The following is a 12943-nucleotide window of genomic DNA, read 5'->3' on the forward strand; positions in this document are numbered from 1 at the left end:
TTGTGACGAGAACATTGTTCTTGGCGCCTCCCTACATTTAGGGGTTGTGGCAGTGTCCCGGGGAGTTGAGCTGCGAGGTGTTATTGTCACAATTTTATCGTTGCAGTTCTGGAATACCTGAGTTTTGCCGACATCGAAAATCTCTTTTATGCAGTTGTTGGTGAGATAACCTCGACGCCACCCAGTACTGGGGCGGGAGTTCGGGAGTATTGCCATAAGTCGTATAACGGATGCTTTTCGAAGGTTGAGGTACATGATTTCCGAAGGTTTCTTGGTTATGTGTTGACGGATGGATACAGCTGGATGTAGGGATTGTTAGTTTGGGTGAGATATATTGCTTCCCCTGTATCCCCAACACATGATTGCATAACCAGAAAGTTTCGGGAGTTTATAGGTGGGATTCAAGTAGCTCTAGCATTTCTTCCCGCAGATATTTGGTTTGTGATTGGGTAATCCTTACCACTTATTTGTTGCAGTTGTACCTTGTTACTTCATTCATCAATATCTTATCAAGTGGCTTCTCGCCTTAATGGACATGTGATGTTAGCTTTGGGAATTCATTCGTTCATCCTTGTTCGAATGTTTATTGTGAAGACAATATGTTGCAATTTCTATCCATTGATTCAACTTGTCTATCAAGATGCTAACGGATGTCACCCTCTTCAGGATGGCTCCACCAACGCGTCAGAATCCGGAACGCAATGATGGGAGTCAGGCGAACCCTCCACCTCCACCTCCGCCTCCGGAGGCATGGCAAGCTTTGATGGCAGCCACAAACGCCAATGCTCATATGATGACTCAGCTCATGCAAGAGCGGAACCAAGGCCAAGGCAACCAAGGGAATCAAGGTCAAGGGCAGTTCAACCATCCGCCTCAATTTCCTACCCTCAACCAGTTCCTGGCAAATCAGCCGAAGTCTTTCAGCTACTGTGCTGAGGCCACAGATGCCGATGATTGGCTCGTGGATATCAACAAGCATTTTGAATGTAGTAATGTCAGGCCTGAGGACTACTTCAAGTTCGCTTCTTTTCAGCTCAAGGACCAAGCAGTTGATTGGTTCCAGCAATACAAAGATTCCAGAGGAGGTCGAGTGATTACTTGGACTGATTTCTGTCGGGACTTTAAAGCTCACCACATTTCTACCAGTGTTGTTGAGAGCAAGCGTGAGGAGTTCCGCAATCTCAAGCAAGGCAACATGTCAGTATACGAATACAACAAGCAGTTTCAGAAACTTGCTCGCTTTGCTAAACAAGACGTTCCTGATGAGAAGAGTATGATTTATCAATTCAGAGGTGGCCTCAGAGAGGATCTGCAGTTAGCTCTCGTTCTTGTTGAGTCTACTCAGTTTGATCAATTCTACAATATGGCTCTCAAGCAAGAAGGTGCTCAGCTCAAGTGTGAGGCTGCTAAGAAGAGAATCAGGGATGCAGTGGAGTCTTATTCTTCCTCACAAGTGGCAGCTAAGCAGCAGTAGTTCTACCTTCCTCCTCCTCCGTTTCGTCAGCCTTACCAGCAGAAGAACTCAGGTGGTCGTGGATCTTCCCACCCACCCAACCCAGGCTATCAGAACAAGTCTAATTCTCAATCTCCAAGGTCAAATGCTCCTTATCATCGTCCGCTCTTAGAGGTGACTTGCAACAAGTGCCAGCAGAAAGGTCACTACGCGAACAAGTGCTTCAACCAAAGGCGCCTTCCTTCTCCTCCAACCTCTTGCTATTCCGGAATGGAAGTTTGATCATATCGAGATGGACTTCATGACTGGATTTCCTAAGTCCAAGCGTGGAAATGATGCTATCTTTGTTGTCATTGACAAGCTTACTAAAGTGGCTCATTTTCTTCCTATCAAAGAATCTATCAGAGCAGCTCAGCTGGTAGAGCTATACACCTCCAGAATTGTCTCCTTGCACGGTATTCCACAATTGATATCTTCAGATCATGGAAGCATCTTCACTTCTAAGTTCTGGGACTCCTTTCAGAAGGCCATGGGCACCAACATTCGTTTCAGCACAGCTTTCCATCCTCAAACAGGTGGCCAAGTCGAGCGAGTCAATCAAATCCTTGAAGACATGCTCAGGGCTTGTGTCATCTCTTTCGGTATGAAGTGGGAAGATTGTCTTCCATATGTCGAGTTCTCCTACAACAACAGCTTCCAAGCGAGTTCGGGCAAGTCCCCATTTGAAATTCTCTATGGCAGAAAGTATCGTACTCCTCTCAATTGGTCCGAGACAGGTGAACGCCAACTTCTTGGCAATGACTTGATCACAGAAGCCGAAGAAATGTGCAAAGTCATTCGTGAGAATCTCAAAGCCGCGCAATCGCACCAGAAGAGCTATTATGATGACAAGCACCGTGATGTGGCTTTTGAAATCGGAGACCATGTCTACCTCCGCGTCTCTCCAATGAAAGGCACCCGTCGCTTCGGTATCAAAGGGAAGCTTGCCCCTAGATACGTGGGTCCTTTCAAGATCATTGGCAAAAGAGGTGATCTCGCCTATCAACTTGAGCTTCCGTCCAACTTCGTGAACGTGCACGATGTATTTCATGTGTCACAGCTTCGCGAGTGCTTCAAGACTCCTGATCGCACTATCAACTTCGAAGAAATTGACCTCCAAGAAGATCTCTCTTATCATGAGCACCGCGTTGCTCTTCTTGAAGAAACCAAGCACAAGACTCGCAACAAGTCTATCAAATTCCTGAAAGTGAAGTGGTCACACCATTCCGACCGAGAAGCCACCTGGGAGCGCGAGGATCACCTCCGTTTCGAATATCCGGAGTTCTTTCAGTCCTAGATCTTGGAACGAGATCCTCTTGTAGTGGTGGAGTGTTGTAACACCCCGGATGTAACTTTCCATCTTTGTAACTCCAATTCTTGCCATTTTAGGCTATGTGTTATGATATTCCTTCTATGGTTGGGTTTTTGTCTTTTGTTTTGCATTTTATTCATGTCATGCATCTCATATCATATCATCATGTGCATCTCATTTGCATACGTGTTCGTCTCATGCATCCGAGCATTTTCCCCGCTGTCCGTTTTGCAATCCGACACTCCCACCGGCGCACCTCTCTTGTCTCTTTTCGTGTGTGGGCGTTAAACGTTCTCGGAATGGACCGAGGCTTGCCAAGTGGCCTTGGTACACCACCGGTAGACCACCTGTCAAGTTTCGTGTCATTTGCAGCTCGTTTGATACTCCAATGGTTAACCGCATAACCGCATAGGCCTCTTTTGGGTTGCAGCCCAACACCCCTCCAAAAGAGCCCAATAACCAATCTAAGTCACTTCCATGCTCTCGGTCGTTCGATCACGATCGTCTGGGTGAAAACTACAATCCATTTGGAGTCTCCTAGCTCCCTCTACCTACAAATATGCATCTCCGCCTCCAAATCACGGGCGGAACCCTAGCCACCGCTCCCCTCGCGCCGCCGGACACGTTCGGGCGACGCCGGACGCGTCCGCCTCCGCCGCCCACCACGTGGCGCCCGGCCACCCGCGCCGCCGCCAGCCCGCCGGGCCCGAGGCCGGCCCTCCCCGAGCCCGGTGCCTCCCGCTCCCCCGAGCGCCTCAATGCCGCCGCCCGCTCGGCCCGCGCCGCCGCGCCCGTCCCGCTCCTCCAGCCGCCGCCCCGTCCTCTGCGCCACCGACTCCGCCGACCGCCGCCCCCGGTCGCCGCCCCGCGCCGCCCGGCCCCGCCACCGCCTTCGCCGACGCCAGATCCGCCCAGATTCGGTCGACCCATCTCCTCCTCCGGTCGTCTTCCTCCCCTCCGGCACCAACTCTGGCGAGGCTCTGGCCTGCCTCGAAGTCCGCGCCCGGATCCAGATCTGGAACCCTAGAGGTTGACCTCGTTTTTCTCCAAGTCTGCATTATTCTTAGTCCTATTCATCGCATCATAACTCCGTCATCGTAGCTCCGTTTCATGCGCACGATATATCAAAATGTTCATCACGATGTGCACTTCATTTTGCTCCATTGGGCCATGATCATTTGAGGTCATCTCGATGCCCGAATCTCTGATGCAAGAGTGCTATATAATGTTAGTTTCTGTTTCTTAACAGATTGTGGGCATTTGTCATTTTTGCTACATTTATTGTGTGCATCTTATGGGCATGAGCTCTACATGTGTTTTGTACTATGCCATGCCATCTTTATAGTGGTGCTTGCTATGTATTTTTGTGATCAATGTGGTGACTAGCACAAGTATGCAAACTAGGCTTCGTGATGTTGCTGATTTCAGTCCCTGTTTTGTTGTTATTTTGATGTCATGTAAACATGATGCTACAGAGAGATCCATGCATATTTTGAGATACTTCAGTAAGGATGATTTGAACATATGGTTATGCTCTATCCAGTAATGCCCCTGTTTGCAATTATGGAGTAGTCTAGCATGTCATTTTGTTGCTCTACTTTTTCTATAAAATGTTTCCTGGAAGATTGTTTACATGTTATTCAATTTTGCCAAGGTTGTTGTAGTTGATCCTTGCATGCTATGAACTTGTTCTTGCCATTTTTAGTTTCATAAACATGTATTCTTGCTGGTGCTATGCTTATCTTGTCATGCAATCAATTGTGGTGAGTGAATCGAGCTCGCAAAGATGCCTTCATGATGCTGTCAATGCCATGCTCTGTTTGCTGAAACTATTAACGGAACTTGCTATGTTTACATGGGTGCCATCATATCTTCTGATCCTTTTTGGCTCATGGTCAGTAAGGGACTTTTTCTCTATGATTTGAGTAGAATCATGCCATGTCTTGTTTTACTATTATAAGTTCCTGTAGCATGTTGAGTTCTTGCTCTGAACATTGCTACCTAATGCTGTTTCTGCCATGTCCAAGCTGATATCTTTTGCATTTTTGCCATGCTTGTTCGAACCTGCTATTGTGTGATATAGCTGTAGATCAGTGTTTCTCTTTTCTCAAGCATCTCCTGTACATCACTGCTGTTGCTTTGTTGTTATGTTGGGGTGTTGTAGCATAATTTCTTGTTGTATGCTAAGTAGCATCGTGCTGTTAATCGTAGATTTGTGTCATTCTTGTTTTGCTTGCCATTTGCAAACCGTGCATCCGTTCCCGGTGATCTTTATATCGATTTCAACCGAAATCATGACATCTTTCCAGCGGCATACTTGGTTTGCCAAGTTGATGCCTTGTTCATCATTTTTCCTTCCGGAGCCCGCATACGCATTGCATATCACATCTCGCATATCATGACATGTATTGCATCATGTTGCTTGTGCATTGCACCGTGATTTATTGTGGTTCCATTGTTTGTGTTCTTGCTTTGGGTAGAGCCGAGAGACGAGTACGTGAATGAGGAACCTGTTGAGTACGCTTATGAGGATCAAGCTCTCGACAACTCAGAGAACTTTGCAGGCAAGATGACCATACCTTCGATATCACTTCTATCTTTTCTTTGCTAGTTGCTCGCTCTATCGCTATGTTAGCTCTACCTACCATTTGTTTATCATGCCTCCCATATTGCCATGTCAAGCCTCTAACCATCCTCTCCTAGCAAACCGTTGTTTGGCTATGTCACCGCTTTTGCTCAGCCCCTCTTATAGCGTTGCTAGTTGCAGGTGAAGATGAAGTTTGTTCCTAGTGGAACATGGATATTTGGGATATCACAATATCACTTGTTTAATTAATGCACCTTATATACTTGGTAAAGGGTGGAAGGCTCGGCCTTATGCCTGGTGTCTTGTTCCACTCTTGCCGCCCTAGTTTCCGTCATACCGGTGTTATGTTGCTTGATCTTGCGTTCCTTACAGGGTTGGGTGATTTATGGGACCCCATTGACAGTTCGCTTTGAATAAAACTCCTCCAGTAAGGCCCAAACTTGGTTTTACCATTTTCCACCTAAGCCTTTTTCCCTTGGGTTTTCGTGAGCCCGAGGGTCATCTTTATTTACCCCCAGGGCTAGTGTTCCTTCGAATGCTGGTCCAACCTGAGCGATGTACGGTGCCCCTTGGGCAACCAGGGTCTATGCCAACCCGACGTCTGGCTCATCCGGTGTGCCCTGAGAGCGAGATATGTGCAGCTCCTATCGGGATTTGTCGGCACTTCGGGCGGCTTTGCTGGTCTTGTTTTACCATTGTCGAAATGTCTTGTAAACTGGGATTCCGAGATTGATCGGGTCTTCCCGGGAGAACGTATATCCTTCGTTGACTGTGAGAGCTTGTGATGGGCTAAGTTGGGACACCCCTGCAGGGTATTATGTTTTGAAAGCCGTGCTCGCGGTTATGAGGCAGATGGGAATTTGTTAATGTCCGGTTGTAGAGAACTTGACACTTGACTTCATTAAAATGCATCAACCGTGTGCGTAGCCGTGGTGGTCTCTTCTTGGCGGAGTCCAGGAAGTGAACACGGTTTGGGTTATGTATGTACGTAAGTAGTTTCAGGATCACTTCTTGATCGCTTCTAGCTTCTCGACCGATGTGTTGTTTCTCTTCTCGCTCTCACTTGCGTATGTTAGCCACCATATATGCTTAGTGCTTGCTGCAGCTCCACCTTATTACCTCTTTTCCTACCCATGAGCTTAAATAGTCTTGATCTCGCGGATGTGAGATTGTTGAGTCCTCGTGACTCACAGATTCTACCAAAACAGATGCACGTGCCGAGGATACCAGCGCAAGTGGCGCAACCGAGCTCAAGTGGGAGTTTGATGAGGACCTTGGTCGTTACTATGTTTCGTTTCCAGATGATCAGTAGTGGAGCCCAGTCGGGACGATCGGGGATCTAGCATTTGGGGTTATCTTCTTTTCATTTGGATTTGACCGTAGTCGGTCTATGACTGTATTTTGAATGATGTATGAATCTTATTTATGTATTGTGTGAAGTGGCGATTGTAAGCCAACTCTCCTTATCCCATTCTTGTTCATTACATGGGATTGTGTGAAGATGACCCTTCTTGCGACAAAACCACCATGCGGTTATGCCTCTAAGTCGTGCTTCGACACGTGGGAGATATAGCCGCATCGTGGGCGTTACACATTATGAACCCTGTTTTTCCAGGTACGTGCGGTAATCTGTCGTGGCGAAATGCCAATAACGACAGTATCCTCTGTGGGTATGGAACCCATGGGATGGTTAAATAACAAGTGGTAATAGAAAAGGTTTACACAGGGGCTTAATCTAAAAGGAAACCTATTGAACAGGGCCCTACTGCACGTCTGCGCCTTTGTCTCCGTTGTGCCATATCCTGGAAGGGTATCGCGCGAACGTAGTCTGTGGAAAAGAGAAAACTCGTAGGAGAGTACAACGTAAGTATGCGATGGATAATAAAAGTGCAAGATGTTGGCCTGCCAATAAGGTTAGGCCAATTGTGAGGTTGTATTATATATTTATAGCCCCTGGTGTCCGCTATGGGATTACATGTACGGTGCCCTGGTTCAGTTTTATCCGGGCTACCGGACTCGTCTAACCGTGTCTGTGGTCATAATGACCAGTCATGTCTTTTGATATTGGAGGCCGCTTACAGTCTGTCCGCCAGGGCCTTCGCGTGTTCCTCTGCGCGTGAAGAGCGCTCTGTGATTCCGCTAACGGTAATGACGCAATGTAGACCGGGCATCTTGAGTGTAAGGTAGCCATAGTGCGGCAATGCGTTGAAACGGGCGAAGGCCATTCTTCCAAGCAATGCATGATAGTCGCTTTGGAATGGTGCGATGGTGAAGAGTAGTTCTTTGCTTCTGGAGTTGCCTGGGGAGCCAAATGTTACCTCTAGTACGATGGAGTCCCTGCTGTAAGCTTCAATGCCTGGTATCGCCCCTTCAAAGGTGGTGTTGCTTTGGCTAATTCTGGATGGGTTTATCCTCATCCTGCGGACAGTGTCCTCGTATATTAAGTTGAGACTATTGCCGCCGTCCATGAGGACACGGGTGAGATGGTATCCGTCGATTATTGGGTCCAGCACCAAGGCCTTTGATCCTCCGCGCCGAATACTAGTTCGGCCGTCCATGCGATCGAAGGTGATCGAATATGACATCCATTGCACGTCTCTATGCACACATTCGTGCCTTCTCGTGGATGTGTGAGTCGCGTGGATCATGTTTACTGTTTTAACCTCTGGCGGGAATTTTTTCTGTCCCCCAGTGTTCCGCTGACGAGGTTCATCATGGTCTTCACTTGGGGTTTCCCTCCCCTTGTGTTCACCGTTTAATTTGCCGGCCTGCTTAAAGACCAATCATTCTCTATGCGTGTGGTTTGCAGGTTTCTCCGGGGTGCCATGAATTTGGCACAGTCTGTCCAGGACTCTGTTCAGATCGGATGGTCCCTCTTTACTGCCTTTAAATGGCTGCTTTTGCTGATCAGGTCGAGAGCCCCTGAATCCGGCATTGACCGTTGTGTTGTCCGGGCTCTCTTCCTTGTTTTGGCGTTTGTTTTTATTATGCCGTGGCTTCCCGTTGCCATCCCTTATTTCGGATGTGCTGGGGTCACTGGTGCCTTTACGGGCTAGCCAGCTATCTTCACCTGCGCAAAAGCGGGTCATAAGGCTTGTTAAAGCTGCCATTGTCCTTGGCTTTTCTTGGCCGAGGTGTCGGGCGAGCCACTCGTCGCAGATGCTGTGTTTGAATGCCGCTAAGGCTTCGGCGTCCGGACAATCGACAATTTGATTCTTCTTAGTGAGAAATCTGTTCCAAAGCTTGCGGGCGGACTCTCCGGGCTGTTGGATTATGTGACTTAGATCGTCTACATCCGGAGGTCGGACATAAGTCCCTTAAAAATTGGCACTGAAAGCGTCCTCGAGTTCCTCCCAACTCCCAATTGAATTTTTGGGGAGGCTTTTCAACCAGTGTCGAGCTGGTCCCTTCAACTTGAGGGGAAGGTATTTGATGGCGTGGAGGTCATCCCCACGAGCCATGTGAATATGCAGGATGAAATCCTCGATCCAGACCCCTGGGTCTGTTGTTCCGTCGTATGCCTCTATGTTCACTGGTTTAAAACCTTGTGAGAATTCATGGTCCAGTACTTCTTTGGTGAAGCACAGGGGGTGAGCAGCCCCTCTGTATCTGGACGTGTTGTGGCATGCAGTCGGCTGTTGTTGTGTCCGGTGTTTATTCTGAACTGGTATTTGGCTTGTATGATCGTTTTGGTGACCATAGTCCCTCGCCGGGGTGTGTTCTTTAGATCCGTACATGGACCTGGCTGCACCGGCTTTCTTATCCAGATGCTCACATAGATCGTGCGCGGCGTCGGTAGCCGTTTTGTTGCGGATGTGAAGCGGTACGTCTGGTCTCCTGGTCGTATTATTCTTTGGTGGAATGGCCTCGTCGTCGAATTCTGGCAGTAGCTTGCGTTTTGGGTAGCTCTTTGTATGGCGATCGTCGCCATATCGTTCTTCAGTGTCTATCACTTTATTCCATCTGTGGTTGAGCGTTTCATGTGCGGCTTTGAGCCGTTTCTTCTGCTTCTTTAGACTTCTTGCTGTGGCCATAAGCTTTCTGTGGAGGTTTTCTCGTTCCACGCGTTCTTTCGGAATTATGAATGCCTCATCGTCTGGACTGTGTTCTTGTCCTGGGGCGGTTTGATGGACTCGTCCCTCTGGATCATTGTGATCGGGCGTCTACTCCGAACTCGGTTCGGCATGACTTGGCTCATCCTGCTCCATCGCTGGGTCCATGTGGTCGTTATTGCCTTCATAGTTTGCTGGTATGTCGATCCTTCTTGCGCTCTTGTCGCTATTTTTACCGTTGCTGAACTTTGAGCGGCGTCTGCGCTGCCATTTTGGCTTTTGCCCGGCGGTTTTATCTTCCGGATTGCCGCCGTCCTCCTTGGCGTGTCCACCATGTATATATCGTGTGACGAGGTGGCCGTCCACCGCCCTGCGAGTGGTGCCTCCTTTACTTCTCCTGCATCATCATCCGTACCATCGATGTCTTCGGAGTCGAAGTCAAGCATGTCAGTTAAATCATCGACCATGGCAATGAAGTGGGTGGTGGGTGGGCAGCGAATTCCTTCGTCGCCTGCTTCCCACTCAAGCGGGACATAGTTCGGCCCAGAGCCTCCTGACAAAGAGAGAGACTTTCATGAGTTCAGCATGTTGCCAAAGGGCGAGTGCTGGAAGATGTCTACAGCGATAAACTCCATTACCGGAGCCCAACCTGGCTCGGCTGGCTCGATGGTGTGCGGACCGGAACCAACAACCAGATACGAGTCCGGGGGCCCGGGATTACAGGCCTCCATAGAGGTGGTACCTATGTTCAGCTCCTCCGCCGATGAGTATGTGGGGCCTGCGGGGCGGGGTCCACCCCTCCATCCTTAGGCAACGCAACCTGGTCCGGATTTAGATCCGAGGCTACTGCGGGGGTAATATCCCGAGCTTCGTTCGACAGCAGGTCTAAGACATGCTCATCGTGACTGTTCGGTGCTCCTGGCGTAGGCCCAAATCCGTCGAAGATCAAGTCTCCACAAATATCCACTGTGTAGTTCAAGTTTCCGAACCTGACCTGGTGGCCAGGGGCGTAGCTGTCGATCTCCTCCAGATGGCCAAGCGAATTGGCCCGCAGTGCGAAGCCGCCGAACACGAAGATCTGTCCGGGGAGAAAAGTCTCCCCCCTGGACCGTGTTGTTGATGATTGAAGGCTCCATCAAGCCTTGCAGCGACGACACAGAGGAACTCTCAATGAAAGCACCAATGTCGGTGTCAAAATCGGCGGATCTCAGGTAGGGCATCCTGATCTATGCGTCTTAGGCTGATGGTAATAGGAAGCGAGGGACACAATGTTTACCCAGGTTCGGGCCCTCTCGATGGAGGTAAAACCCTACTTCCTTCTTGATTAATATTGAAGATATGAGTAATACACGAGTAGATCTACCACGAGATCGTAGAGGCTAAACCCTAGAAGCTAGCCTATGATGGTATGATGTTAATTGTGATCGGCCTTCTAAGGACCAACCTCTCCGGTTTATATAGACACCGAAGAGGGCTAGGGTTTACATCGATTCGGTAACAAGGAAAGAAATATAATATCCAGATCGCCAAGCTTGTCTTCCACGCAAAGGAGAGTCCCATCCGGACATGGGCCGGAGTCTTGAGTCTTGTATCTTCACGCTCCAATAGTCCGGACGATGTATATAGTACGGCTGTCCGGATACCCCCTAATCCATGACTCCCTCAGGCGCGCCCCCCACCCTCGTGGACAGGGTGTGGGCCCCCTGGTCCTGATTCGTTTGCTAGTATTTTTAAAATTTTCTGAAACTTGTCTCCGAGGATTTTCAGGTCATTCCGAGAACTTTTGTTTTCTACACATGAAATAACATCATGGTAATTCTGCTGAAAACAGCGTCAGTCCGGGTTAGTTTCATTCAAATCATGCAAGTTAGAGTCCAAAACAAGGGCAAAAGTGTTTGGAAAAGTAGATACATTGGAGACGTATCAATCTGCTCATGACGGGAACGCAACTAGTGAGCCGACGCACGTCCTTAATCCGCTTGGGTGCCTCAATCTGCTTGATGGCCTTGATTTTATCTGGGTTCGCCTCAATCCCGCGCCGCGACACAAAGAACCCGAGAAGCTTGCTGGACGGGACACCGAAGACACACTTCTCAGGGTTCAACTTGAGGTTGATCTTGCGCAGGTTTGCAAATGTTTCCCCCAGATCTTGCACAAGTGTTGCTTTGTCCGTGGTCTTGACCACTATGTCATCCATATAAGCCTCCATATTTGTATGTAGCTGGGGCTCAAAACCAATTTGGACTGCTCTTGCAAAGGTTGAGCCAACACTCTTCAACCCGAAAGGCATCCGTATAAAGCAATACGTACCACATGGGGTGATGAATGCTGTCTTCTCCTTGTCCTCTTTTGTCATAAAGATCTGGTGGTACCCTGAGTAGGCATCGAGGAATGATAGCAAGTCACACCCAGCCGTGGAGTCAACAATCTGGTCAATGCGCGGTAACAGGAAGGGATCCTTTGGACAAGCTTTATTGATGTCTGTGTAATCAATACACAGTCTCCACTTCACATTTTCCTTGCGCACTACCACCGGATTGTCCAACCACGTCGGATGGAGTACTCCTCTCACCAAGACTGTCGCCTCTAGTTTCCTGATCTCCTCTATGATGAACTCCTGCCTCTCCAGAGCTTGCTACCTGACCTTCTGCTTGACGGGCCACGCATGAGGACAGACAGCAATATGGTGCTCAATCACATCCCTGGGAACGCCAGGGATGTCGGAGGCTTGCCATGCAAACACATCGACATTCGCCTGCAGGAAAGTGACGAGCTCGCTTTCCTATTTGCTGTCGAGGGTAGAGCTTATGGTAAAATCTCCCCCCATCCCGTCCCCCTTGACGGGCACCTTCTTGGTCTCTGGTGGTGTAGCTCTGGACTTTTTTCTCTTGCCGGTGGAGCTCTCTTTGCACGTCCTCAACGGGAGCGCAATACCACAGAGAGGTGCACTTGTCGGAGTGAGTGTGAGGGATCTCGCCGGTCTTCTTCCCTCCTGGGGCTCCATCGGCAGGAGCCGGTGCCTTGGCGGCAGCTGCTACAACTGCCTCCCGGTAGAGTTGGTCGGCGCAAATCAGCGCATCTTTCTTGTCGGAGGGGACGGTAATGATGTTCATCGGGCCGGGCATCTTCAGTATGTTATAGGCGTAATGTGAAGCCACCATAAACTTGTCTAGTGTCGGGAGGCCAAGGATCCTGTTGTAGGGCAAGGGGATCTCGGCTACATCGAAAACAATCCTATCCGTCCTGTGGTTCAGCTCACCTCCGAACATCACGGGTAGCGTGATCTTTCCCTTTAGCTGGCTCCTCCTCAGGTTGACCCCTTGGAACGTGCCCGTCTCCTCGAGGTCTCCATCAGGGATTTGCAGCCTCTTGATCACAACAGGCGAGATCAAGTTCAGACCGGCCCCGCCGTCAACCAGCATCTTCGTCACCTTGAGGTTGCGAATTATTGGCGAGACCAACAACGGCAAGCACCCGACCGCAGTAGTGCGGTCGGCGTG

The sequence above is a fragment of the Triticum aestivum genome, chromosome 4B (genome assembly GCF_018294505.1).
Source record: "Triticum aestivum cultivar Chinese Spring chromosome 4B, IWGSC CS RefSeq v2.1, whole genome shotgun sequence".
Lineage (NCBI taxonomy): Eukaryota > Viridiplantae > Streptophyta > Magnoliopsida > Poales > Poaceae > Triticum > Triticum aestivum.